Raw genomic sequence first — 25,564 nt, 5'->3', positions numbered from 1 at the left:
TATCAGCAAGTCTATGAAGGATTGGGACCTGTAAAAGCCTTGCAAATGATTGGACCGTGCAATAAAAAAGTTCTCCTATTCTAACGTCGATTCAAAGAGGCTCGTTGTCTCAGACCCAGACCAGGCACTGAATTAACTCCCAGTACAGGATTGGAGAAAGGGGCTCACTGTCCCACACAGAGGGGGGAGGGGTTGTGTCCACGCAATGGGGGCTCATCCAAGTCACTGTGTATACATAACGGCCAAAGGTGGGGGGGTCACTGTGTGTACATAACGGCCCGAGAGGGGGTCAGTGTGTGTCCATAACGACCTGAGAGGGAGGTCACTGTGTGTACATAACAAACCGAGGGGGGGTCACTGTGTGTACATAACGACCCGAGGTGGGGGGCGAGGGGGTCAGTCACTGGGTGTACCTCCAAGTAACCAGACTTCGCGGGGCTTGACAGTGTGGCCGTGGGGCTATCCAGCTGTAGCAGGCGTCATACTGTAATGTATGTGTCGAAATCTCGACCTCAGAAAAGAATGACTCCGACACTTACAGCTCCGATGGAAGTTTCCCTTTTAATTTACTTGCTCGCAAGGGGTAGGTTTCACTCAGTCAAGGGCTAAATGAAACCTCCGCAATGGTACAGCTTCACAAGATATTTATACAGTAAAACCCAAGTTCTGGCCTCTCCCTGTGTATTGCTCTGTCTCACAGTCAGTGAATACAGATAAAGAGTTAATTACTATATCCTGGTCCTGAAATGGTGTCAAGATATTTCCTTTTGTCAGGGTTATCAGAAAGCCAAACGGCCATTACTCCATGAGTCATAGGTAATGGGCTATCACCTGTCTTGTATTGTATCAGGATTATCCAATTTCCTGGTCAGTTTACCTGTTTGCTTCAAATGGATGAGGTAAAGGAAAGAGATAATGGCTAGAAGATAAGGGTGGGGTGACATGGAACTCCTGTAGTGTAGACAATAGGAGAGCACCATGGGGGGTTACTTGTCTCAGCATGACTTGTCTCCTAGCTGTCTGATAACCATCAGCCATCTAACAGCAGGTTTAGCTGTTCATAATAAGCTGGCTGCTAAAATGCAGAAAGTTCTGGAAGGGCCAGGACTCCATTTTAATCAAAAGGCACACAAATACCGTATGGTATCAGCTTAGATAAAAATACATTTCCACATTCCCCCATTTTGTCCTTCACAAGGACAACTCAATCCATTCTGATCTTGTACAGTCTCTCCATTTCCATTTCTTTTAGTTTCATTACTCACTAGGCATATTATACCTTCAGGATTTCTTATTCTGGGAGTAATGCTTAGGAAGGGAGGCTGATGGTTATTATCATAATTGGGCTGGTACCATCCCTGGAAGGCTGTAAGTTTATACCCTGCCGACCTCCATTCTGTTTGCTCCTTCGTTTCTGGCCCCTTAGTTAGTTTTGTCCTATTTTGCACTGTCAACCATTCTACCATTTCTGATTCATTAAAGGGGACAGATCTCAGGGGAATACCCCCCCTGGAGTGGACAGGTACATGGGAACATATCCAGCAACTCGACAAGTTTCTTTCTTGAGCATACCTATGACTCAGTGCCATAAATAAGTTTACGTGCAATTCCCTTCGGTGGTGGGTCTGTACTCCTGGTGTAATCAATAATGCGAAGTAAAACCCTGTCAAGCCCAGCACCATCAGTCCCCATAGTCCATACAGTTCTTTATTCAGTCTTCCTTTTTCTGTTCCTCTGATTCCTTCGTCCCTTCCTCCTGGTCGGGTGCCCGTTTGCAATGGGATGCGTGGATCCATGTTGGTCTTTCCTTTACCTTGATTGCAGTATTGGTCGCCAGCAGGACCTGGTATGGTCCTTCGAATCTTGGCTGTAGACTGCTTTTCCTTTTAAAAATCTTGATGTAAACGAATTCCCCTGGCTCCAGGTTATGACACTTCCCTTCCGCTGGCTTGACTTGGGCTTCCTTTACCTGTGAATGAAAGCTGCAAATACATTTGGTTAGTGCAATACAATAATTCAACATATTTTCCTCCATTTTGTGGATGTCCATCTGTTTTGCAGTAAATGGTGCTGTAAAAGGTAGTCGTTGGGGACGTCCCATAACTATCTCATGTGGTGACAAGCCTGTTGTTCTGTTGGTTGCAGATCGCATTACCATCAAAGCTAAGGGCAGCAGTTCTGTCCATTTCAGTCCAGTGTCATTGCATAGTTTTGCCAGCTTATTTTTTAAGCATTCCATTATATCTTTCAACAAGTCCAGCTGATTGTGGATGATAACTGCAATGAAAACATTGATTAATCTGTAAAGCTTTACACATTTCTCTTATGACAGTTCCCGTGAAATGTGACCCGTTATCACTGGAAAGCTTAGTAGGGATTCCGAAGCGCGGTACAATTTCTTTTAACAAACATTTAGCAACAGTAGTGGCATCGGCCTTTTTACATGGAAAGGCTTCAATCCATCTAGAGAACACATCTACAATAACTAATACATACTTGAATCCCATACACATAGGTAATTCAATAAAATCCATTTGTAAATGTACAAAAGGCCCGACTGGATTTGGGTGGGAGGCAGATTCTACTTTTTCCGTCTTACCCGGATTCATTGTCTGACAGGTAACACAATTTTCACAGATTTGTTTTGCAATTGCCGAAATACCTGGTGCATACCAAGTTGCCAAAATATAATCTGCCAATCCCCCTTTGCCTGCATGCGTGAACGTATGAACACATCGGGCAATCCATGGAAGTAAGGATCTAGGGGCCACCACGCGGCCGTCATGGTGAACCCATATTCCTTCTGGATTTTTATAACATTGATCCTTCGTCCAGGTCACCACCTCCTCCGTACTGGCCTGTGTCTGAAAGGCCAGCACGTCATTAATAGTGGGTGGCGGGTCTGAGCAATTATTTTTCCTTAGTGGGAACAATGACACCTGCATCCCCCCTTTCGACAGAGCTGCTGACTTAGCTGCATTATCAGCTCTACAGTGTAGATATTAACTGTGTGTCCTTCAGCCAGAATACAGGCTCGAGTTAACGCAAACAATTCGGCTTATTGGGCTGAAAAGGAGTCTGGAAGAGAGGCTGTTTCGACAACATTAAACTGAGTTACAATTGCATAAGCCGCTCTAGGTTGGCCCCTATCATTTCGTAAGGCTGATCCGTCAACATAGTACACTAGATCAGGGTTACACATTGGTACATCTGTTAGATTGATATGTGGTTTAGTCACTAATTCGGGTTACCATTTCACATGAATGGGGTTCGCCGTCGTCTTCCGTGGGGAGTAGAGTGGCTGGATTTAAGGTAGTACATCTTTTGATGACAAGGTTCGGATTTGATAACAGTTCGACCTCGTATTTAGTGGTTCTTGCGGAGGTTAGGTGTTGGGTGGCACATTTAGTAAGTAAAATCTCGACAGAGTGTGGGATATACAAAATGGTCTGATGATTTAGAGTTATTGTCTGAGCCTGTTGCATAGCATAATAAGCTGCTGCCAACGAAGGAAGACATCCTGGTAGTCCGCGTGCCACTGGGTCTAGTTGGGTACTGAAATACGCTACCGGTCGCTGCCTGTCCCCATGTAACTGAGTCAAAACAGATTGTGCAAAACCCGACTTGTGATGCACAAATAAGTTGAATAGCTTAGTGTAATCTGGTAATCCCAAGGCGGGTGCTGAAGTGAGGGACTGTTTAAGGTTCTGAAAAGCATTCCGGGATACCTCATTCCAAATCAACTTCTCTGGTAGTGCAGGCATGGACATGTCCAACAGTGGTCTAACAATCTCGGAATAACTCGTAACCCATTGCCGGCAGTATCCTGTCATGCCGAGGAGGTGTTTCATTTCTCTCTTGGTTACTGGTAGTGGGGCAGAGCAGATTGCTTTTACTCGGTCTGGTGTCAATTGTCTCGTATCCCTGACCAATTCGTGCCCTAGATACCGAACCTTTTCTGAGACAAATTGTAACTTTGCCTTTGACACCTTGTGTCCTTTCGAGGCCAGAGCTTTTAATAACACAAGGGAGTCCGTTTCGCAGGCCAATTTGGAGGGTGAGGCGAGCAATAAGTCGTCAACATACTGCACAAGTGTAGAACCTGCTGGTAAAATTACATCTTCCAGATCCCTCTTTAGGCACTGTGAGAATATGGTAGGGCTCTCGGTAAATCCCTGCGGGAGTCTTGTCCACGTATATTGGCGTCCTTTATACGTGAAGGCAAACAGGAATTGAGACTCTGGGTGAATAGGTATTGAGAAAAATGCTGAACACAGATCAACTACTGTGTAATACGTTGATGATGCCGGAATACTGGCAAGTATAATTGCCGGGTTGGGTACCACTGGATAAGTTGGGAATACCGAATGATTCATGGCTCGTAGGTCTTGGACAAATCTCCATTTGTCACTATTGGGCTTCTGCACCGGAAAGATCGGTGTGTTACATGGACTTCTAGTTGGAACGATTACTCCCTGGGCCAGCAGGGACTTAATGACTGGCTCAATACCTTGTTCTGCGGCTGGGGAGCGGGCGGTTGAATTGATTGCTACCTTATAGGGTTGTGCGGTAAGCATCCTCCCTACTTCATTAGCGTGTGTAGACCATAGTTGTTCTGGAACTTTAGCAAGAAGCTCTGCTGTGCTTTGTCGTACTGGGAAGCTAGTGGCTGAGAGCATCTTTTCTTCTAAGACAGCATCGAAGTATACTTTCCCATTCAACTTGACAGAATAGCCTCCCCCCTTTTCATGTTGCCCCAAAGTTCCATTACGTGTGTGCCATTCCTCTTGTACTGGGGATCCTTGCATTCTTTTAACCATCTGTCCTAAATCCTGGGGTTTATGTGTGCCTGCAACCGCAAGGGTGCAGTGTGGAACGCTCCCTTTAACCCTAAACAAGCTCTGACTGTGGGAGGATAATTCAACCCCTGCCGCTATCCCTTCGGGTCCGATAAAGATTTTTCCGATCATCAATTGATGTTTCTGGTGCAGGAATGGTTGATAAAAGATTTGTGCTGTAGCGTCTGATCCCGTTTTGTCACAATATGCTGTGCAGTGTAATGTTTCGTACCACTTGCCCAAGGTTTGAGATTTGAGGTAGTCTGTGATTAACCTTGTTACACACCAATATGAACCAACCAAATAGGATAGGGTTTTGCTTAGTGTGGGGTCCAAATTTTCTCAGGCATACAATATGGGAGTTGTGGGTTGAAGTAGTGGATATGCGCCACATTTATCTATGGGGACTCGAACCTCCAGACCAGCTGGGGAACAGAGGATCGTGGCATTCATTTTACATAACAGGTCACGTCCACACAGATTCACTGGAACCTCTAGACAGTAGGAATGAATGACTATCTTCGTAATCCTCTATTTGTACATTGATTGGGTTGGAGAAAAACATTTGCTGTGCGTGTCCAGATAGTCCAATCACTGAGGTTTGATTAGTGGAAGTGGGAATTCCCCTCGTATCCTCCCTTGAAAGGACCGAATAGGTGGCACCAGTATCCACTAGGAATGGGACATCCTTTCCTTGTATTCGTATTTTTACTTCAGGTTCTCCTATGGCATTTAACGAAACGACAGGAAGCTGTTTGTTCGCAGCACTCGGGTCTGGGATTGGGCGTCATTGATCATTATACGGGCAATTTGGTGGTTGGCCGAATTGCTTTTGATTCTGTGATCCAAATGGATCTTGCACAGAGAAATTAGTCTGAGGTCTAGCATGTACCTGGACTTGGGTCGCATACTGGTTGGGTTCTGAAGGGGGAGGGTGTGCTCTATTACCTGCCTGTTGAGTCCAATCATGATTTGGTTGTTGCTGTTTTGCCCGGCAAGTTCTAGCCCAGTGTCCAATCTGTCCACAATTGTGACAGGTATAATATTGTTCCTGCCCTGCACCTGCTCTCCCTCTTCCCCTGTAATATCCTCCTCTGGCTCGCCCTCTTCCTCTACCCTGGGGTGGGGCGTAGGACGGTGTCACCGGGGTGGGTGTCATTGGAGCTGCTTGTCCTACAAACATGGTGACCTTGCTTTTAGATTCTCTATTTCGCTCTTGTATGTCCTTTAACATAGATACAACCTTGGATAGCGATTCCTGTCGCCATCCGAGACAAACTAGTTTAAAGGGATCTCTGAGTTCGGGCCGTAGCCCGTTTACCACGGCGCTGATCATAGGAGCCTCTACCTCCTCCATTTTCATGCCTGAACATTGGTTCATGATCTCTCGCACTCTTTCTACATAATCCTCAACATCCTCCTCCTTTCTTTGTGTAGTTTCCATAATTTTGGACCAATTCGTTTTCCTCGGGAACACCGAATGTAAGGCTTCCCAACATCTTCCCCAGAACCCCTCTCCTGGCTTCGTGCTGGGATCTGCATCCGGAGCCTCTCGATGGGTTTTAAAATCTTTGAATTTTATCTCAAGTTCGGCAAATTTTGTGTCCTTTAACCATGCTTTCAGTAAGATTTGACCATCTAATATACTGGGTTCGTGGCACAAGATGATTACTTTTAACTGGTCTATGGCCTTTTCAATATTGGTTTTGGGGTCTGCCAATCCTTCCACAATTATTCTTAATTCACTTGGTGACCATGGTTGATAAATAGGGACCGGAGCCCCCCCAGAGAGTGGACTGGGAAAAAGTCTTACTGGGTATACTGATGATGATGGCTCCAGGGCACTGGGCTCTGGTCCACGGGTATGACTTCGTGTGCCCCCTGCAGGGCCGTCACGGTATTGATTTCCTTGTGACTGACTTATATTTCCTGCAGCCTCACCTGTATTGTTGAGAGCGGGTGTTACCCCGTTTCCCTGTACTCCGGCCCGAGGATCATCTCCTCCTTGGCCTGGAGCACCCCCCGGGGATGGAACATACGGCGGTGGTCGATGGCTGTAGGGAGTCCAATCCTCATCCCAGTCCTCATCCTCATCCTTATCCCAACACTCCGGAGCCCTAGGTGAGTGTGCCTTTGTCTCTTTAGTAACCATAACGGATGGGTGTTTGTTATGTCGAGGGCGATTCACCTGCTCTACCCGTTCATCCCCCTGCTTTCTCCCTCTAGTACACTGCTTGCTAACTCTTAGGCTCTTCTCGTGTCGTTCCTCAGCTTCCCTTTTCCAATCTCCAAACGCTGACCAATTCACTTTTTTTTTCCTCTTCTACCTGGGTCTCTGTCTATAAGGCATTCTTCTAGACAGGTTATTCTCTCTAAATTGAATGAACCATCGGGTGGAAATGGCCTGTTTTCACCCTTAGTCCATTTTACCCATTCTCTTAGGTGGTCAATTGAAGACTGACCACAATTCTGGAGCATGACATAGGCTGGTGTGCCTTTTGTGGTGTTTTAACTTACTCCGGCACCCATTCTGGATGATTAAGATTTTCCCACAGTTTCTGATCTCACAATCCTTTCGGCCAACCGAGTTCTCTACGCCCACTTCTCCTGGCCGTTACGTGGCCTGAAAAGGCTCTTAATTCGGGCTCAGTCTGGGTGTGTGAGATATGTTGGCACGAACCAATCGTAGTTGATCAATCAGTTACTGTTTCTTTTCTTAATCAATCCTTGTGTTTTTTTTTTTCCGAATCACAATATTCCCTAGTGACTCTTCCCGTTTCTCTAATGGCAATGACTCACAAAGGTATTGCACACAACAGTAATACAAGGACAACAAACAATATTCCCGTGAGTACACAAATCATAACCTCTAAACAAATTCTCAGTCTGCGTTGTACGCCACTACAGACCGAGTCCTTAACTTATCCTAATAACAGCTGATAAAACTTAAGGTTCCGTACCCAAACTCTTTGATCGATTGCGCTCTTTTTTTTTTTTAATAGTCTTATCACATAAGAACCCCTTCCGAATTAAAAACAATAAAAATCTTATCATATAAGAACCTGGAACCCTTTTCGATCGACTAGCGCTTCCTTACCTACTGAAACCTTCCCCGGGCTGTCTCGAGATTTTTTCCAGAACCTGTTCTCTTCTGCTGGCGAGCTGAGAAAGAAATGGTTATAAAAAAAATACCTTTAACTTTTAAATGCCGAGTCTTGTAGATGCAGTACCTCAGCTGTGGACAACAGATTACATCTGCGATTCAACAGTGAAGAAACCTCTTGTGAGCAAAGGCTCACCTTGTTTGGCCACCGAAGCCTTTCACTGGAGAGGCACTATGCCTGTATCCGTTTTACTCACAGAACATAGAGTATGCATCTCGGTGGAACCTCCAATAACTGTCGAAATCTCGACCTCAGAAAAGAATGACTCCGACACTTACAGCTCCGATGGAAGTTTCCCTTTTAATTTACTTGCTCGCAAGGGGTAGGTTTCACTCAGTCAAGGGCTAAATGAAACCTCCGCAATGGTACAGCTTCACAAGATATTTATACAGTAAAACCCAAGTTCTGGCCTCTCCCTGTGTATTGCTCTGTCTCACAGTCAGTGAATACAGATAAAGAGTTAATTACTATATCCTGGTCCTGAAATGGTGTCAAGATATTTCCTTTTGTCAGGGTTATCAGAAAGCCAAACGGCCATTACTCCATGAGTCATAGGTAATGGGCTATCACCTGTCTTGTATTGTATCAGGATTATCCAATTTCCTGGTCAGTTTACCTGTTTGCTTCAAATGGATGAGGTAAAGGAACAAGATAATGGCTAGAAAATAAGGGTGGGGTGACATGGAACTCCTGTAGTGTAGACAATAGGAGAGCACCATGGGGGGTTACTTGTCTCAGCATGACTTGTCTCCTAGCTGTCTGATAACCATCAGCCATCTAACAGCAGGTTTAGCTGTTCATAATAAGCTGGTTGCTAAAATGCAGAAAGTTCTGGAAGGGCCAGGACTCCATTTTAATCAAAAGGCACACAAATACCGTATGGTATCAGCTTAGATAAAAATACATTTCCACATATGCCCCGGTGAGGATGCTCACAGGTTGCTGGAGCTGTTGCATTGTGAGGGGCTGAACACGTGATGTTCACAAGACTCAGGGAAACCCCAGTCACTTGGGTCTGGGCCATCCAGGATAAGGTCTGAGTTTACAAGGGACGCCCTCAATCACACATTTACAGTTGTCCTTCCTAAAAGTTGTCAATGTCCCAGGAGTGAGTGAGACACAGTATAATAATGCTTTAATTCAATAAAATTTTATCTAAAAGTAGTAATTTTTTAAAACATCAACAATGTAATAAAATAACATATTTTTGAAGAATAGAAATTCTCACAACAACAAACATTATAAACAACAAACAACAACGGTATAAACAGCACGGAAAAGACTCTGCCCCTCCCACAATTCTACCTGCGCCCACCTTTCCCAACGCCTTTCCCCAATCCCCCCTGACCCTTGACCCTCTGCTCCTCCTCCTCCCACTAACAATCCCCCTGGCCCTGCCCATGTCGGGACCACAACGTTCTGCACCAGCACAGCACATCCTTTTATTATTATTATTATTCTTTTTCAGATATATTATTATTATTACTTACATTATTAGTTATATTCTTATATAATATAAAAAATTGTGAAAATTGTAAAGAATGCTCAAAAATCCAGCAAAGGCTCCCAGCCACTCTCCCACGGACACCCAAACACTCCCAGCCCCTCTCCCACGGACACCCAAAGGCTCCCAGCCCCTCTCCCACGGACACCCAAACACTCTCAGCCCCTCTCCCACGGACACCCAAAGGCTCCCAGCCCCTCTCCCACGGACACCCAAAGGCTCCCAGCCCCTCTCCCACGGACACCCAAAGGCTCCCAGCCCCTCTCCCACGGACACACATCAACCTCTGCCGCTTCAAACTGTTGAGTGCGGTCCTTCTGTTGCCTGAGCATGCGCGGGTCACCTTTGACCCCGGAATGGCGGGAGAATGGCCGTGCATGCGCAGACATGCGTTTGCGGCCCTGTCACACAACGGTTCAGCTTCCCTTTAGGAAACCTGATCGTCGACTTTGGCCCCGCTGCGCTCCGCTCCCGCACCGCATCGCCGCCGCCGACATGGACCGCCCGAAAACCTCGGGAGCGCGCACCAGCGGCATTCCGGCCGTGGGAAAGACCCAACCGCCCCAATACCGCGTAGGATCGGGCGCGGGCGATCTCCAGGCAATTTCTAGCCCACAGGCAGCTTATTTATGAAGGGTATTGGTAGAAAGTTAGATTACACAATAAACACTGAGAAAAGCAGAAATCGGCCAAGGGAGGGTTTGCAGCCATGTTTGATAGTGACAGAGAATAAACAGACAGTGCTCCCCACACAGCCCACCCGCTCCTTGTAGATGGATATTAGGTTTTGAAGTACATGTAGTTCTTTGTGGACTCTGCTTTCTGCTTCACCAAACTGAGGATAAGAAAGGATTCCCTGAGACAGGTGGGTGAACATGTTGGTGGTGCAACAAACTGTTCCAAGGGGTGGTGGGCGCTGGGTTTGTGCCCACAGCAAGTCCTCAATCGCCACTGGGCTGTCGGGGAGGGAGGGGATCTGACAGAAGATCGACCCTTCCCCACAGGGAGTAACACCCCTCCCCCACTGCCGGTTTAATGCGGGCGGGCCCCGGGGGGATTGCAGCCAACCTGCTCACAGGAGGTGGGGGATTCATTTAAATATTATAATGTGGCGGCCGTGCCTCAGATTTAACCCCCATTTCAAATGTAACTCTGGCTGGTCGGGTTTCTCAGGCCTCGGGGAATCAACCAGCGAAAGTACGGCGAGGCCTGCTGGATCCAGGAGGTAAGTGCCGTTCCAGCATCCCTGCCTCACCCACCCACCCCCCCACCATGATGGGAGACCTCCCCCAAGGCCTCCAATCCGCCCCCAAGGGTTCCCATCCCCCTCACCCCACAGGCCTCTCATTTCCCCCATGAGGCCTACAAATCACCCCCTCCCCCGAACTTTTCGATTACCCCATGAGGCAACCGATTCTCACCTCCCCCACAATCCCGGCCTGCGATCGTTACACTCCCCCCCCGCCCTCCCGCGATGCCCTGCCCAGTATCACTCCCCGCCTCCCCCTTCCCCGATGCCCACCCAGGATCACTCCCCCCTCCCCTGATGCCCCGCCCAGAATCACTCCCCCAATGCCCCGCCCATTATCACTCCCCCCCCCCCACCGATGCACCACCCAGGATCACTCCCCTCCCCTCCCCAGATGCCCCGCCCAGGATAACTCCCCCTCCCCCGATGCCCTGCCCAGGATCACTCCCCGATGCCCCGCCCATTATCACCCCCCCCCCGATGTCCCACCCAGGATCACTCCCTTCCCCTCCCCCGATGTCCCGCCCAGGATCACTCCCCCTCCCCCTCCCCATGCTGTGGCCAAATCCCTTCCACTCCTTTCCCCCTTTTGCCTATTTTGGGTCTGCGTACTTCAGACTCATTTCCAAACACAATACAAAGGTATACATTACAATAATTTTATTCTGATGGTCCCTAATACATGTAGAGGTATCGCATCGCCTTGGCTGCTTTCGTTCTGACATCTTGCTGGTGATCTGACAGCAAGGCAATAATCTGCTCACAAATCTGAGCTGCAGACTGTGATGTGTAATAATGCGGTGGGGCATTGTACATGAGGAAAGCGAGGAATGTCAGTGTGTTCCCTCTGACCGCAGGAAGCACATTCCTTAGGAAGGCGGCACAGCTCCTTATGTACAAGGGGATCTGGTTGTCCAAGTCTTTGGCAATGTGCCTGGAGATGTTGCTTAAATAGTTCTCATAATCCAGGGTGGTCTCCTCCGAGGAAAGTTCTTGGAACATCTTGGATATGTTTGCTGACTCCATTACTGGAGCGTAGGAATTCAGCACGGATTTACAGACGTGGGTAACTTCAATGCTCTCATCGTTGAGATGTAGCAGCAAGCGGATCAAGGTGGACTTGATGTGCTCCATATGTGGAGGGTTAATTTCCACACTCCCAAATCTTATTAGCTTGCCAAGAACGTTAAACGCCGCAGCTCTCATTGTCTCATGCTGATGTTCCAAGTAAGGCTGAACTGCCAGTGCCACATCACCAAGAATGGGATTTGTATAATCCTCCTGGAGCTGACCCAGAACTTTGCACATGCAATGAGATTCTCGGGTTTGGACTTCTGGTCAATCACAGATAACATTGTGGACAACAGTTTGATGCAGTATGTGTCGATCTGTTGAGAAGCTCCAATTGCAGCATTTCCCAAACCTTGTACAGCGAGCCATTGGACAATTGGGGACTCATCAAGTAAACATCGAAACAAACTCTCCAGAAGGGTATCCATCAGCAACAAGTCCCACACCACAGAATGATTTAAAAGCTCCCCAAAGAAGGCAGCTATTGTGATCCTCTGACTCTCTTCTATGTTGACAAGGCAAGGAGTGAGTTGCTCCACAATGCTGATCAGATGCGGGGCAGCACACGCGGTCAATGTGCTTGCCAGCAGTGTAACCCTCTCATGGTGCTTTCTTGGGCTCATGATGAGATCCCAACCTCCCATTTCTCTCATGATGCGATCATCTCCCTTTCCCTGTGTCAGGACAGCTCGAAGAATCTCAGCTGAGTAATGGCATGCGTCGGCATAATTCAGTCTTAGAGCAGGGCCGAAGGTGTTCCCAGCCTTTGGAATTGTCAGAAAGTTGGTTGGAAAGCGAACCCAGACACAAGCTGAGATGAATCAGAAGGGTGCTGACTAACTGGGGGTGGAGAATGTTTATCACGTGCACTGAGTCAGGCTCACATACCACATCACAAAGAGCACAGAGGACAGCTAAAGACTGCTGAGTTGCTGAATCTTTTGTATCTGTGACATGGCAATATCTGCCGTCGTCATACAATGATTTGATGTTGTTCAGTAAGAACTTGGCTGGCGCTAATGCATTACGTGTCAGGAGGGATCGCCATATGTCACGAATATATCCATCAAATGGAATGGGGTAAGTGAGGAGAGCGGACAAAACTGCTGGCAGATGGTGTGAGGCCAGAATGGAGATTGAATGCGTCACTGCATTTCTCACCCGCGGCTCAGTAATTGAACGCAAGTGACGGCACAATACTTTGATTGTTCCCCAAACGTCTGCAAGGGTGGCTCCAAGTGTTGTAATGAGGACATCTGTCACAATAGAAGCTGTGCAGGAAATGTTCTGGTGCTTGTCTGTCAGCCCTTTAAAGACCGTGAAGAGTAGAGTGTTCAACTGCTCATGGGCTGTGCACTTGGATAAAACGTTACCGACAGCAGTGCACGTTTGAAAGAGGGCCTGACTGATAAATTGCTTTAATCTGCCTTTGATGGCTTTCAGATGCTCCACTTCCTTATCTTGATGACCCACTGGAAAGCCTTCAAGGTGTAACTGGATATACAGCAATCCATACAAGCTTTTAATGGCTGCCTCCCTTACAACATGCGATGGATCTGCACATTGAAGCCCCACACATCCAATAATCCTCACAAGTTATGGGATGGCACCTTATTGCTAACTTGCAGTTTCTCCAGGTAAAATGTCACCAGCTGTAAAGTGCTCTCCATTGCCTTTTCTCGCTCATAGTCCCATGTGGATTGGATCTCAGTCTCCATGGTTTTAAATACAGAATGAAGCCCATCAGGAGACAGATCCAAAAGTAAATATTGCTTCAGGAGATCCTGCACAGAGGCCATTGTGTCGGTGTGAAGCTTCTGTCTCTCTGCCATGTCCATGTTTGTACTTTGGTCGGCAGTGCTGCTCTCCCAATCTGGCAAACTGAAGACACGATTCAAACAGATGCTAATCAGCTCAGTCTCACTGCTCAGTGAAGGCTGCAGTTTGATGAGGGCTGCACAGGCGTCCATGGCAGACTTTCGAACCCAAGTGCTCAATATCTCCTTTGGTTCGGCAGTGATCAGCTCCTGCATGCAGCTCAGCAATTCTGCCTTTCTGCTCAAAGTGTAGGGTGGGTGTTCTTCGCTGGGTTGGAGAGCTTTGGCCAACAGTGTCACAGTGTTTGTCAAACTTAATTTCAGTGTCAAGTCCTTCACCTTGGATTTCAGTCCAAACATCTTGGTGTTGAAAAGGCCCAGCTCATTGTGCAGAATGTCGGTCTCGATTCTGGGCAGAATGAGGTCCCGAGGACAATGTGACATAATCTGCCCATAGCATAAAATGAGCGTGCTTTTCACTTTCATTATGTGATTGTCAAACTGGTGAAAAGAACTTGATATGCACAAACGATTGAACTCCATGAAAGCCTTCAGTGTGGTGAGTGTGGTGTCTAAGTGTGTTACAGCACAGTCACCAATTCCAGTGGCTACCCTGTCTCTCTCAAAATCTTCATTGTGCTCAACACTCTGAAGCATCTGATGAAGACTTTTACTGACGATGTCTTTGTCTTGGGTCAGTCGGAGCACTCTCCCTGAACACTTGTACAGAAAAGCCCTCTCTGTTGGATACAGGCGATAGGTGTGAATGCAGTGGATCATTTCTGCAATGAGCTGGGTGATCCACACCTTATCCGCGATTGCCTCCAGAGTCTGGGACACAACCCCCAACAGTTTCTCTTCCCACTCATTCTGGAGATTGGGCTTCTCTGAATTCTCCTCCAGAAAGTTACATAACATTGGGAATTCCTTGTCCCATACTCTCACTGTTGCTGGGTGGATGTCCATTGCCAGGAGATATAGTAAGCCCAGAGCAGGAACACCTCTGCCTTTTCCATGGCACAGAGAAGAAACACAATCAATAACCGCGTCAGCAGTGTACGAGTCTCAGGAAGATTTGGATAGTCCTCGTAATTAAGAACAAATTGTGTATTGCTGGCCATCAGTCTCTTTATTCCAAGGTAATATGAGGAACTGCAGACTATTGTAAAGGCATCAGTGTACTTTACTGTGATCACAAACTCCAGCAGGTAGGACCAGAGGACATTGCCAATCGGTAAAGTTCCCACCATCAATTTCAGCAATCCTTCGCACAGTCTCCTTAAATCCTTATCTGTAACCACGGCCGCCATTACGCTGCAGAACTCCTCTTCGCTTTCAGTACTCTCCTCGTTCTCCTCGGTGGGCAGAGCACACTGTTGGATGATAAATTCCACCAGCTGCTTTCCTCCCTCTCGCTCCAAGTAATTGTGACTGGCCATGGTGTATATTACCTGGGCAAGGATTCCCTTCACTCTGTTACTCCCAGTTAAAAGTGATCGTCGCACACAATTCAGAATCTGATCCTTCTGACTCTCCATGTTTGAAGGGACAGTATCGAGAAGGTACTTCAGCACGGCCAGTGCCCCAAGTTGAATTTGCTCATTGTCAATTGCCAGTTGCATCTGAAGGATCTCTAGTGTCTGGCTTGTAAATGCCGGAGCTAGAACTCTGAAGCAGCAAAGGATTTCATTTAGCTGCTTCTCAGAAAAGGTGTTTTGGGATTGTTCCATCACAATACAGATCTGCTCATGTAAAGTGATCAGCAGAATCTGCAGTTGTGTCACGAGTACTTCACTGTTCCTCTCGATAGCAGTGCGCAGGACACTGCACAGACACCGAGTGACAGAAACATGGGGAAAGGTTTCCTGGTACACTAAGAGAAGGGTTGGAATTAATCTGGGGAGCTCCTTGTCCAGTTTGTCATTGGGTAGTAGCTGGATTATCTGGGCTACTGTTTCTAGTATTGCTCTGCTCACCTTGGGCTCTTTCATGGGCAGCCAGGAATTCAAAAGCAGGTTGTAAGCCGCAGAAATCTCAAGAAAGAACATCTTCTTCTCAAGTTTAGGTTTTCTGGCCCCTCTGGGTTTGACAGGTACATTCGAATGCTCTCACTAAAAAGCCCCAATGCAACACAGAGAGTCCACTTCATTTCCCCATCAGTTACTCTATGCAGTGTGGGGAGCATGTTTCTCAAGACAGGCTTGAGCCGAGGTACCAAGCAATGCACGTTTGTTCTACACAGCCTTGCCAGTGTCAGCACCACGTAGAAATATGCCTGGGTCCATGGTTGGCACACCGACTCGATGTGCTTGAAAATTTCAGTGGGAAACCTGGCACCCAGACTAACCAGGAGGCAACTTGCCGCTTCCTGATGGTCAACATGCTCGGATCTGATCATGTTCATCAAAGCCAAGTTGCTCAGTGTTTTAGCCAGCTGTGTGTGTAAGTGTCCAAGGTTATCCTTTATTACCAACGTCATCGCCGTTAGTAAGGCCCAACGTGGGGCCGGCCGCAACTTGTTTTTGGTCAGATACTTATGGCAGTACGTAAGGACGTATTTATGATTGATCCTTCCAAGTTCTTGCAGTGACTCAGTTAATCTCATTGGAACAAAGTCATCTTCATCAGAAAGCAGACTGATAATCATGGCCACCGAACACTTTATTCTGTTTGTCACCATTTTGCTGGAATTGAATCACTTCTCTTGTTTCACACAATGTGTCCTGGTGATAAACAGACTTGTAACAACACAGAGCTCTCTGTTTTTACTCACCGATTATCACCAGTATTGCTGCTGTTATGTTGTCGATTTGATATTTCGACCTTTATTTGTCTCCACCCTAACACGGGCTCTTTCTCTCCTGTGAATGGATCTTCTCACACACAGAGATGTCCGTCCTATGCATATCTTTCTTTGTAGATTCCTAATTCGATGGTCTTGAATTAGTTTAATGCTTTAAAGCTTTTGGTTGATTGCTTTGAAAAAAATTCTTTGGAAAACTCTCTCCCTCCTTCTCCTCATGGTCAAACACAAAGTTTAACTGCTGGATGACCAAGCAGCCGACAGCTTTACGTGAAAAAGGCGCTGTGTCATTATTTCCTGCTTTTGTGAAGTCACGAATTTCATTGTGACGTCTTGTGACTCGAGCTGTCACATGACCAGCCAGGTGAAGACCTCACTGGTGAGGGTGAGCTCACAATTGATTGAGTCGTGTATCTATGGGTTGATTGTTAAACTGCTTTTACAATGATTGTTCAGAAAGTTAATTATCAATAATACAGATTGAAGTGTAGAGTGTCTGAATGTGTGTTGCTGACAGGGTGCACGGACCCTCCACGCCCCAGATTCCCATTATGAGCTCCCAATGGGTGAAGCTCAACACTGGGAGTCTGAGCCCGTAATATCTCCCTTACACAGCACCATTGTTGGGGTTCAGCTCCAAGCATTAACCATGGACTATATGGATTGCAGTCAAGTGTATCAGTTATACCAGGGCCTCAATTCTTTCTCCGAGCGACTATTGACCACGCTGCCCACCTGCAGCATCAGAAATGGTTGTGACCCCCTCAGAATGGACCAATAATGTAAGGGTCAGCCCCAGGGCCCGCACAGCACTGTTTGCTCAGCTCTGGCCTCATTTCTGCAACTGTGCTTGAGTTAGATTCATAAGAACATAAGCACATAAGAAATAGGAGCAGGAGTCGGCCATATGCCCCTTCAAGCCTGCTCCGCCATTTAATCCGATCATGGCTGATCCGATCATGGACTCAGGTCCACTTCCCTGCCCGCTCCCCATAACCCTTTACTCCCTTATTGGTTAAGAAACTGTCTCTCTCTGTCTTAAATTTATTCAATGACTCAGCTTCCACAGCTCTCTGAGGCAGCGAATTCCACAGATTTACAACCATCAGAGAAAAGGAATTCCTCCTCATCTCAGTTTTAAATGGGCGGCTCCTTATTCTAAGATTATGTCCCCTAGATCTAGTCTCCCCCATCAGTGGAAACATCCTCTCTGCATCTACCTTGTCAAGCCCCGTCATAATCTTATACCTTTCGATAAGATCATCTATCATTCTTCTGAATTCCAATGAGTAGAGGCCCAACCTACTCAACCTTTCCTCATAAGTCAACCTGAATCAACTTGGCGAACTTTCTCTGAACTGCCTCCAAAGCAAGTATATCCTTTCGTAAATATGGAAACCAAAACTGCACGCAGTATTCCATGTGTGGCCTCACCAATACCCTGTATAACTGTAGCAAGACTTCACTGCTTTTATACACCAACCTCTTTGCAATAAAGGCCAAGATTCCATTGGCCTTCCTGATCACTTGCTTTACCTGCATACTAACCTTTTGTGTTTCTTGCACAAGTACCCCAGGTCCCGCTGTGCTGCAGCAATTTGCAATTTTTCTCTATTTAAATCATAACTTGCTCTTTGATTTTTTTTCTGCCTAAGTGCATAACCTCACTTCTTCCAAATCGTTAATATAGATTGTAAATAGTTGGGGTCCCAGCACTGATCCCTGTGACAGTCCCCTAGTTACTGATTGCCAACCCGAGAATGAACCATTTATCCCGACTCTCTGATTTCTGTTAGTTAGCCAATCCTCTATCCATGCAAATATTTCACCCCCAACCCTTTGAAACTTTTATCTTGTGCAGTAACCTTTTATGTGACACCTTGTCAAATGCCTTCTGGATGAGCAAATACACCACATCCACTGGTTCCCCTTTATCCACCCTGTTCGTTGTATCTCAAAGACTTCAGCAAATTTGTCAAACATGACTTCCCCTTCATAAATCCATGCTGACTCTGCCTGACCGAATTATGCTTTTCCAAATGTCCTGCTACTGCTTCTTTAATAATGGATTCCAACATTTCCCAACAGCAGATGTTAGGCTAACTGGTCTATAGTTTCCTGCTTTTTGTCTGCCTCCTTTTTTAAATAGGGGCGTTACATTTGCACTTCTCCAATCAGCTGGGACCGCCCCAGAATCCAGGGCATGTTGGTAAATTACAACCAATGCATCATCCCTGCCGTTACTTCTCTTAAGACCCAAGGATGTAAGCCATCGGGTCCAGGGGATTTATCCGCCTTTAGTGTCATTATCTTACTGAGTACCACCTCCTTAGTGATTGTGAATGTGTTAAGTTCCTCCCCCTCTACAGCCCTGTGACTATCCATTGTTGGGATATTGTTAGTGTCCTCTACTGTAAAGACTGATACAAAATATTTGTTCAGAGTTTCTGCCACCTCCATGTTCCCCATTACTAATTCCCCAGTCTCATCCTCTAAGGGAACAACATTTACTTTAGCCACTCTTTTCCTTCTTATATAGCTGTCAAAACTCTTGCTATCTGTTTTTATATTTCGTGCTAGTTTACTTTCATAGTCTATCTTCCCTATCTTAATCATTTTATTAGTCATCCTTTGCTGGCTTTTAAAAGCTTCACAATCTTCTGTGCTCCCACTAGTTTTGGCCACTTTGTATGCCCTTGTTTTTAATTGGATACTGTCCTTTATTTCTTTGGTTAGCCACGGATGGCTATCTTTTCTTTGACACCCTTTCCTCCTCACTGGAATATATTTTTCTTGAGAGTTGTGACATATCTCCTTAAATGTACGCCACTGCTCATCTATTTTCCCTGTCCACTTTAGCCAACTTTGCCCTCATACCTTCATAGTCTCCTTTATTTAAGCTTACTCCGCTAGTTTGAGATCCAAGTTTCTTACCCTCCATCTGAATTTGAAATTCAAACATGCTATAATCACTCATTCCAAGGGGATCCTTTACTAGGAGATTGTGTATTAGTCCTGTCTCATTACACAGGACCAGATCTAAGATAGCCTACCCCCTGGTTGGTTCCGTTACATACTGCTCAAGGAACCCATCCCTTATGCACTCTATGAACTCTTCCTCAAGGCTACCCTGACCAATTTCATTTATCCAATCAACAAAGATGTTTAAATCACCCATGATTATTGCTGTTCCCTTTTTACAAGCCCCCACTATTTTTTGGTTTATGCTCCGATCAACAGAGTTGCTACTGTTAGGGGGCCTATAGACTATGCCCACCAGTGACTTTTTCCCCTTATTATTCCTTATCTCCACCCAAACTGTTTCAACTTGCTGATCATTTGAGTCAATATCGTTTCTCACAATTGCAGTGATTCCATCATTTATCAACAGAGCTATCCCATCTCCTTTTCCTTTCTGTCTGTTCTTCCAGATTGTCAAATACCCCTGAATATTTAGTTCCCAGTCTTGGTCTCCTTGCAACCACGTCACTGTAATGGCTATCAGATCACAACCATTTGTATCCATTTGCATCTATTTTAAAGATGCACCTTCTTTGGGCACTGAAGCCGGGTGGTGGGGGATGGGGGAGGGGGCTGGGCAACACAGTGACGGCCTCAGTGATCTGATCTCACATCATTCCTTCTAGAAGGCCTCCTGGCCCCTGTGGGTAGAGGGCCTGTCCTCCAGTGTTGACCCCCTGTACAAAACTGGAGTGCTGCGTGTAAGACCCTGTGTGCCCATTCCCGGGCTTACTGAGCCATTTGTGTTAGTGCTGAAGCACTTTACCCATTATTGTGAGGTGCTGAAGACTCATATAGTAAGAGTAAGAGGGTAACTAAAGAAAGGGTAAGGCCTATTAGAGACCATGAGGGTAATCTTTGTGTGGAGGCGGAAGCTGTTGGGAAGGTTCTTAACGAATACTTTGCATCTGTTTTCACAAAGGAAAGGGGTAATGCAGATACTGCTATCGAGGAGGACTGTGATATTCTGGATGAAATAAATATAGTGAGAGAGGAAGTAGTAAGGGGTTTAGTAGCTTTGAAAGTAGATAAGTCCCCAGGCCTGGATGAAATGCATCCCAGGCTGTTGAGCGAAGTAAAAGAGGAAATAGCAGAGGCCTTGACCATTATTTTCCAGTCCCCTTTAGATCTGAGCATGGTGCAGGAGGATTGGAGGACTGCTAATGTAGTACCCTTGTTTAAGAAAGGAAAAAGGGATAGGCCTAGTAATTACAGGCCTGACAGCCTAACCTCAGTGGTGGGAAAATTATTGGAAAAAATCCTGAAAGACAGGATAAATCTACATTTGGAAAGGCAAGTATTAATTAGGGACAGTCAGCATGGATTTGTTAAATTGTGTTTGACTAACCTGATTGAATTTTTTGAGGAGGTAACCAAGAGGGTTGATAAGGGCATTGTGTATGATGTAGTGTATATGGAATTTGGAATTTGCAAAGCCTTTGATAAGGTCCCACATGATAGACTGGGCATGAAGGTTAAAGCTCATGGGATCCAGGGCAAGGTGGCAAGTTGGATCCAAAATAGGCTTGGAGGTAGGAAGCAAAGTGTAATGGTTGATGGATGTTTTTGTAACTGGAAGGATGTTTCCAGTGAGGTTCCGCAGGGCTCATTACTGGGTCCCTTATGTTTTGTGGTATATATCAATGATATAGATTTGAATACAGGGAGTATGATTAAGAAGTTTGCAGACGACATTAAAATTGGCTGTGTGGTTGATAATGAAGAGGAAAGTCATGGGCTGCAGGAGGATATCAATCTACTGGTCAGGTGGGCAGAGCAGTGGCAAATGGAATTTAATTCAGAGAAGTGTGAGGTGATGCACTTTGGGAAGGCTAATACGGAAAGTGTATACACATTAAACGTTCGGTACCAGTTAATAGTGTAGATGAACAAAGGAACCTTGGAGTGCTTGTCCACAGATCACTGAAAGTAGCAGGCCATGTGGATAAGGTGGTTAAGAAGGCATAAGAATATACGAACATAAAAACATAAGAAATAGGAGCAGGAGTAGACCATACGGCCCGTCGAGTCTGCTCCGCCATTTAATACGATCATGGCTGATCCAATCATGGACTCAGCGCCACTTCCCTGCCCGCTCCCCATAACCATTCTCTTATCGGTTAAAAAACTGTCTATTTCTGTCTTAAATTTATTCAATATCCCAGCTTCCACAGCTCTCTGAGGCAGTGAGTTCCACAGATCCATAACCCTCTGAGAGAAGAAATTTCTCCTCAATCAGTTTTAAATGAGTGGCCCGTTATTCTAAGATTTTGCCCTCTAGTTCTAGTCTGCCCTATCAGTGGAAACATATTCTCTGCATTCGGCTTGTCAAGCCCCCTCATAATCTTATATGTTTCGATAAGATCACCTCTCATTCTTCTGAATTCCAATGAATAGAGGCCCAACCTACTCAACCTTTCTTCATAAGACAACCCCCTTATCTCCGGAATCAACCTTGTGAACCTTCTCTGAACTGCCTCCAAAGCAAGTATATCCTTTCTTAAATATGGAAATCAAAATGGTATTCAGTACTCCAGGTGTGGCCTCACCAATACCCTGTATAACTGTAGCAGGACTTCACTGCTTTTATACACCCTTTGCAATAGAGGCCAAGATTCCATTGGCCTTCCTGATCACTTGCTTTACCTGCATATTAACCTTTTGTGTTTCTTGCACAAGTACCCCCAGGTCCCACTGTACTGCAGCACTTTGCAATCTCTCGCCGTTTAAATAATAACCTGCTCTTTTGGTTTTTTCCGCCAAAGTGCATAACCTCACACTTTCCAACATTATACTCCATCTGCCAAATTTTTGCCCACTCACTTAGCTTGTCTATGTCTTTTTGCAGATTTTTTGTGTCCTCCTCACACATTGCTTTTCCTCACATCTTTGTATCATCAGCAAACTTGGCTACATTACACTTAATCCCTTCTTCCAAGTCGTTAATATAAATTGTAAATAGTTGGCGTCCCAGCACTGATCCCTGCGGCACACCACCAGTTACTGATTGCCAACTCGAGAATGAACCATTTATCCTGACTCTGTTTTCTGTTTGTTAGCAAATCCTCTATCCATGCTACTATATTACCCCCAATCCCGTGAACTTTTATCTTGTGCAGTAACCTTTTATGTGGCATCATGTGAAATGCCTTCTGGAAGTCCAAATACACCACTGCACTGGTTCCGCTTTATCCACCCTGTTCGTTACATCCTCAAAGAACTCCAGCAAATTTGTCAAACATGACTTCCCCTTCATAAATCCATGCTGACTCTGCCTGACCGAATTATGCTTTTCCAAATGTCCTGCTGCTGCTTCTTTAATAATGGACTCCAACACTTTCCCAACCATAGATGTTAGGCTAACTGGTCTATAATTTCCTACTTTTTGTCTGCCTCCTTTTTTAAATAGGGGCGTTACATTTGCAGTTTTCCAATCAGTTGGGACCTCCCCAGAATCCAGGGAATTTTGGTAAATTACAACCAATGCATCGACAATCCCTGTCGCTACTGCAATTAAGACCCTAGGATGCAATCCATCAGGTCCAGATTATTTATCTGCCTCTCATCCCATTATCTTACTGAGTACCACCTCCTCAGTGATTGTGATTGTGTTCAGTTCCTCACCCCCATAGCTCACTTGACTTCCCACTGTTGGAATATTGTTAGTGTCCTCTACAGTAAAGACTGATACAAAATGTTTGACTTTACTGGCCGAGGCATAGACTATAAGAGCAGAGAGGTTATGCTTCAATTGTATAATACTTTGGTTAGGCCACAGCTGGAGTACTGCATGCAGGAGATTTACTAGGATGCTGTGTGGAATGGAGAATCTTAGTTATGAGCACAGATTGGATAGGCTGGGTTTGTTCTCATTGGAACAGAGGAGGTTGAGAGGAGACCTCATTGAGGTATACAAAATATTGAGGGGCCTGGACACAGTGGATAGTAAGGGCCTATTTCCATTGGTGGAGGGGTCTATTACGAGGGGGCATAGTTTTAAGGTGGTTGGTGGAAGGTTTTGAGGGGGGGGGGCTTCTTTACACAGAGGGTTGTGTGGATCTGGAACTTGCTGCCTGGAAGAGTGGTGGATGCAGAAACCCTCACCACTTTTAAGAGATGGTTGGATGGGCACTTAAAGTGCCGTAACCTGCAGGGTTACAGACCTAGAGCTGGTAAATGGGATTAGACTGGATAACCTTTTGTTGGACGGCGCAGATATAATGGTAAGTACTGCGCGGAATAGAATACGGCCAGGGTGATCTGGAGTAGTTTCGATCGCCTGGATGGGTCGGAGAGGAATTTTCCCAGATATTTTCTCTCTAAATTGGCCTGGGTTTTTATCTGGTTTTTGCCTCTCCCAGGAGATCACACGGCTCCGGTTGGGGTGGAGTGTAGAATGTTTCAGTGTAAGGGGTGTCGCAGTTGTGTGCAGCGGACTGGTTGGGCTGGGTGCTCTTTGCCTTTCCGTCATTATTCATAGGTTTATATGTAACCTTTAGGGCTGCTGACCAAGGTCTATGCAGCTCTTTGTCGGCCGGCGTGGACACGATGGGCCGAAATGGCCTCCTTCTGTGCTGTAAATTTCTATGTTTCTATGTTTCTAAAACATTGGTGGGAGTTGTCTATAGGCGTCCAAACAGTAATGGTAATGTAGGGGACGGCATCAAAGAGGAAATTAGAGAAGCATGTAACAAGGTTACTGCAGTAATCATAGGTGACTTTAATCTACTTATAGACTTGCCAAACCAAATTAGTAATAATACTGTGGAAGATGAATTCTGGGGGTGTGTACGAGATGGTTTTTTAGACCAGTATGTTGAGGCGTCTACTCGGAAACAGGCAATCCTAGATTGGGTATTGTGTAATGAGAAGGGATTAATTAACAGTCTCCTTGTGCGGGGGTCTTTTAAGGAAGAGTGTCCATAACATGATTAAATTCTTTATTAAAATGGAAAGTGAAGTAGTACAAACCGAAACGAGGGTCCTAAATAGAAACATATAAAATTCTGACGGGATTGGACATGTTAGATGTAGGAAGAATGTTCCCGATGTTGGGGAAGTCCAGAACCAGGGGTCACAGTCTAAGGATAAGGGGTAAGCCATTTAGGACCGAGATGAGGAGAAACTTCTTCACCCAGAGAATTGTGAACCTGTAGAATTCTCTACCACAGAAAGTTGTTGAGGCCAGTTCGTTAGATATATTCAAAAGGGAGTTAGATGTGGCCCTTACAGCTAAAGGGATCAAGGGGTATGGAGAGAAAGCAGGAATGGAGTACTGAAGTGCATGATCAGCCATGATCATATTGAATGGTGGTGACGGCTTGAAGGGCCGAACGGCCTACTGCTGCACCTATTTTCTATGTAAACAAAGGAAACTACGAAGGTATGAGGAATGAATTGGCTGTGATAGATTAAAAGGCATGACAATGGATAGGCAATGGCTAACATTTAAGGAACGAATGCATGAATTGCAACAGTTTATACATTGCTTTCTAGTATAAAACAAAAAGGAATAGTGGCCCAACCATGGCTAACAAAAGAAATTAAGGATAGTATTGGATCCAAAGAGGAGTTATACAAAGTTGCCAGAAAAAGTAGCAAGCCTGAGGATTGGGAGCAGTTTAGAATTCTGCAAAAAAGGACCAAGAGATTGATTAAGAGGGGAAAAATAGAGTATGAGAGTAAACTTGTAAGGAACATAAAAACCGACAGCAAAAAGTTTCGACAAGTAAGTAAACAGAAAAAGATTAGTGAAGACAAATGTAGGTCCTTTACAGTCAGAAATGGGAGAATTTATGATGGGGAGCAAGGAAATGGCAAAACAATTAAATAAATACTTCGGTTCAGTCTTCACGGAAGAGGACACGAATAATGTCCCAGAAATACTAGGGAACCAAGGGTCGAGTGAGCAAGAGGAATTAAAGGAAATGATTATTAGTAAGAAAATAGTGCTGGAGAACTAAATGGGACTGAAGGCCGATAAATCCCCAGGGCCTGACGATCTGCATCCCAGAGTACTAAAAGAGGTAGCCATGGGAATAGTGGATGCATTGGTTGTCATCTTCCAAAATTCTATAGATTGTGGAACAGTTCCTGA

General features: G+C 45.7%; 1 long non-coding RNA gene across 1 annotated transcript in view; it reads left to right on the top strand.

Annotated features, from left to right (window-relative positions):
• Window positions 1-10,087: 10,087 nt before the first annotated feature.
• The window catches only part of LOC139228178 (uncharacterized), a 134,844-nt gene continuing 119,367 nt past the window's right edge, over window positions 10,088-25,564 (top strand). Inside the window, exon 1 of the long non-coding RNA XR_011587513.1 lies at window positions 10,088-10,371. This is a non-coding gene — a long non-coding RNA (uncharacterized lncRNA). The remainder of the gene's footprint in view (window positions 10,372-25,564) is intronic.

Source organism: Pristiophorus japonicus, chromosome 17 (genome assembly GCF_044704955.1).
Source record: "Pristiophorus japonicus isolate sPriJap1 chromosome 17, sPriJap1.hap1, whole genome shotgun sequence".
NCBI lineage: Eukaryota > Metazoa > Chordata > Chondrichthyes > Pristiophoridae > Pristiophorus > Pristiophorus japonicus.
Note: the sequence above shows the minus strand (reverse complement) of the source record. Positions and strands in the feature narration are given on the sequence as shown.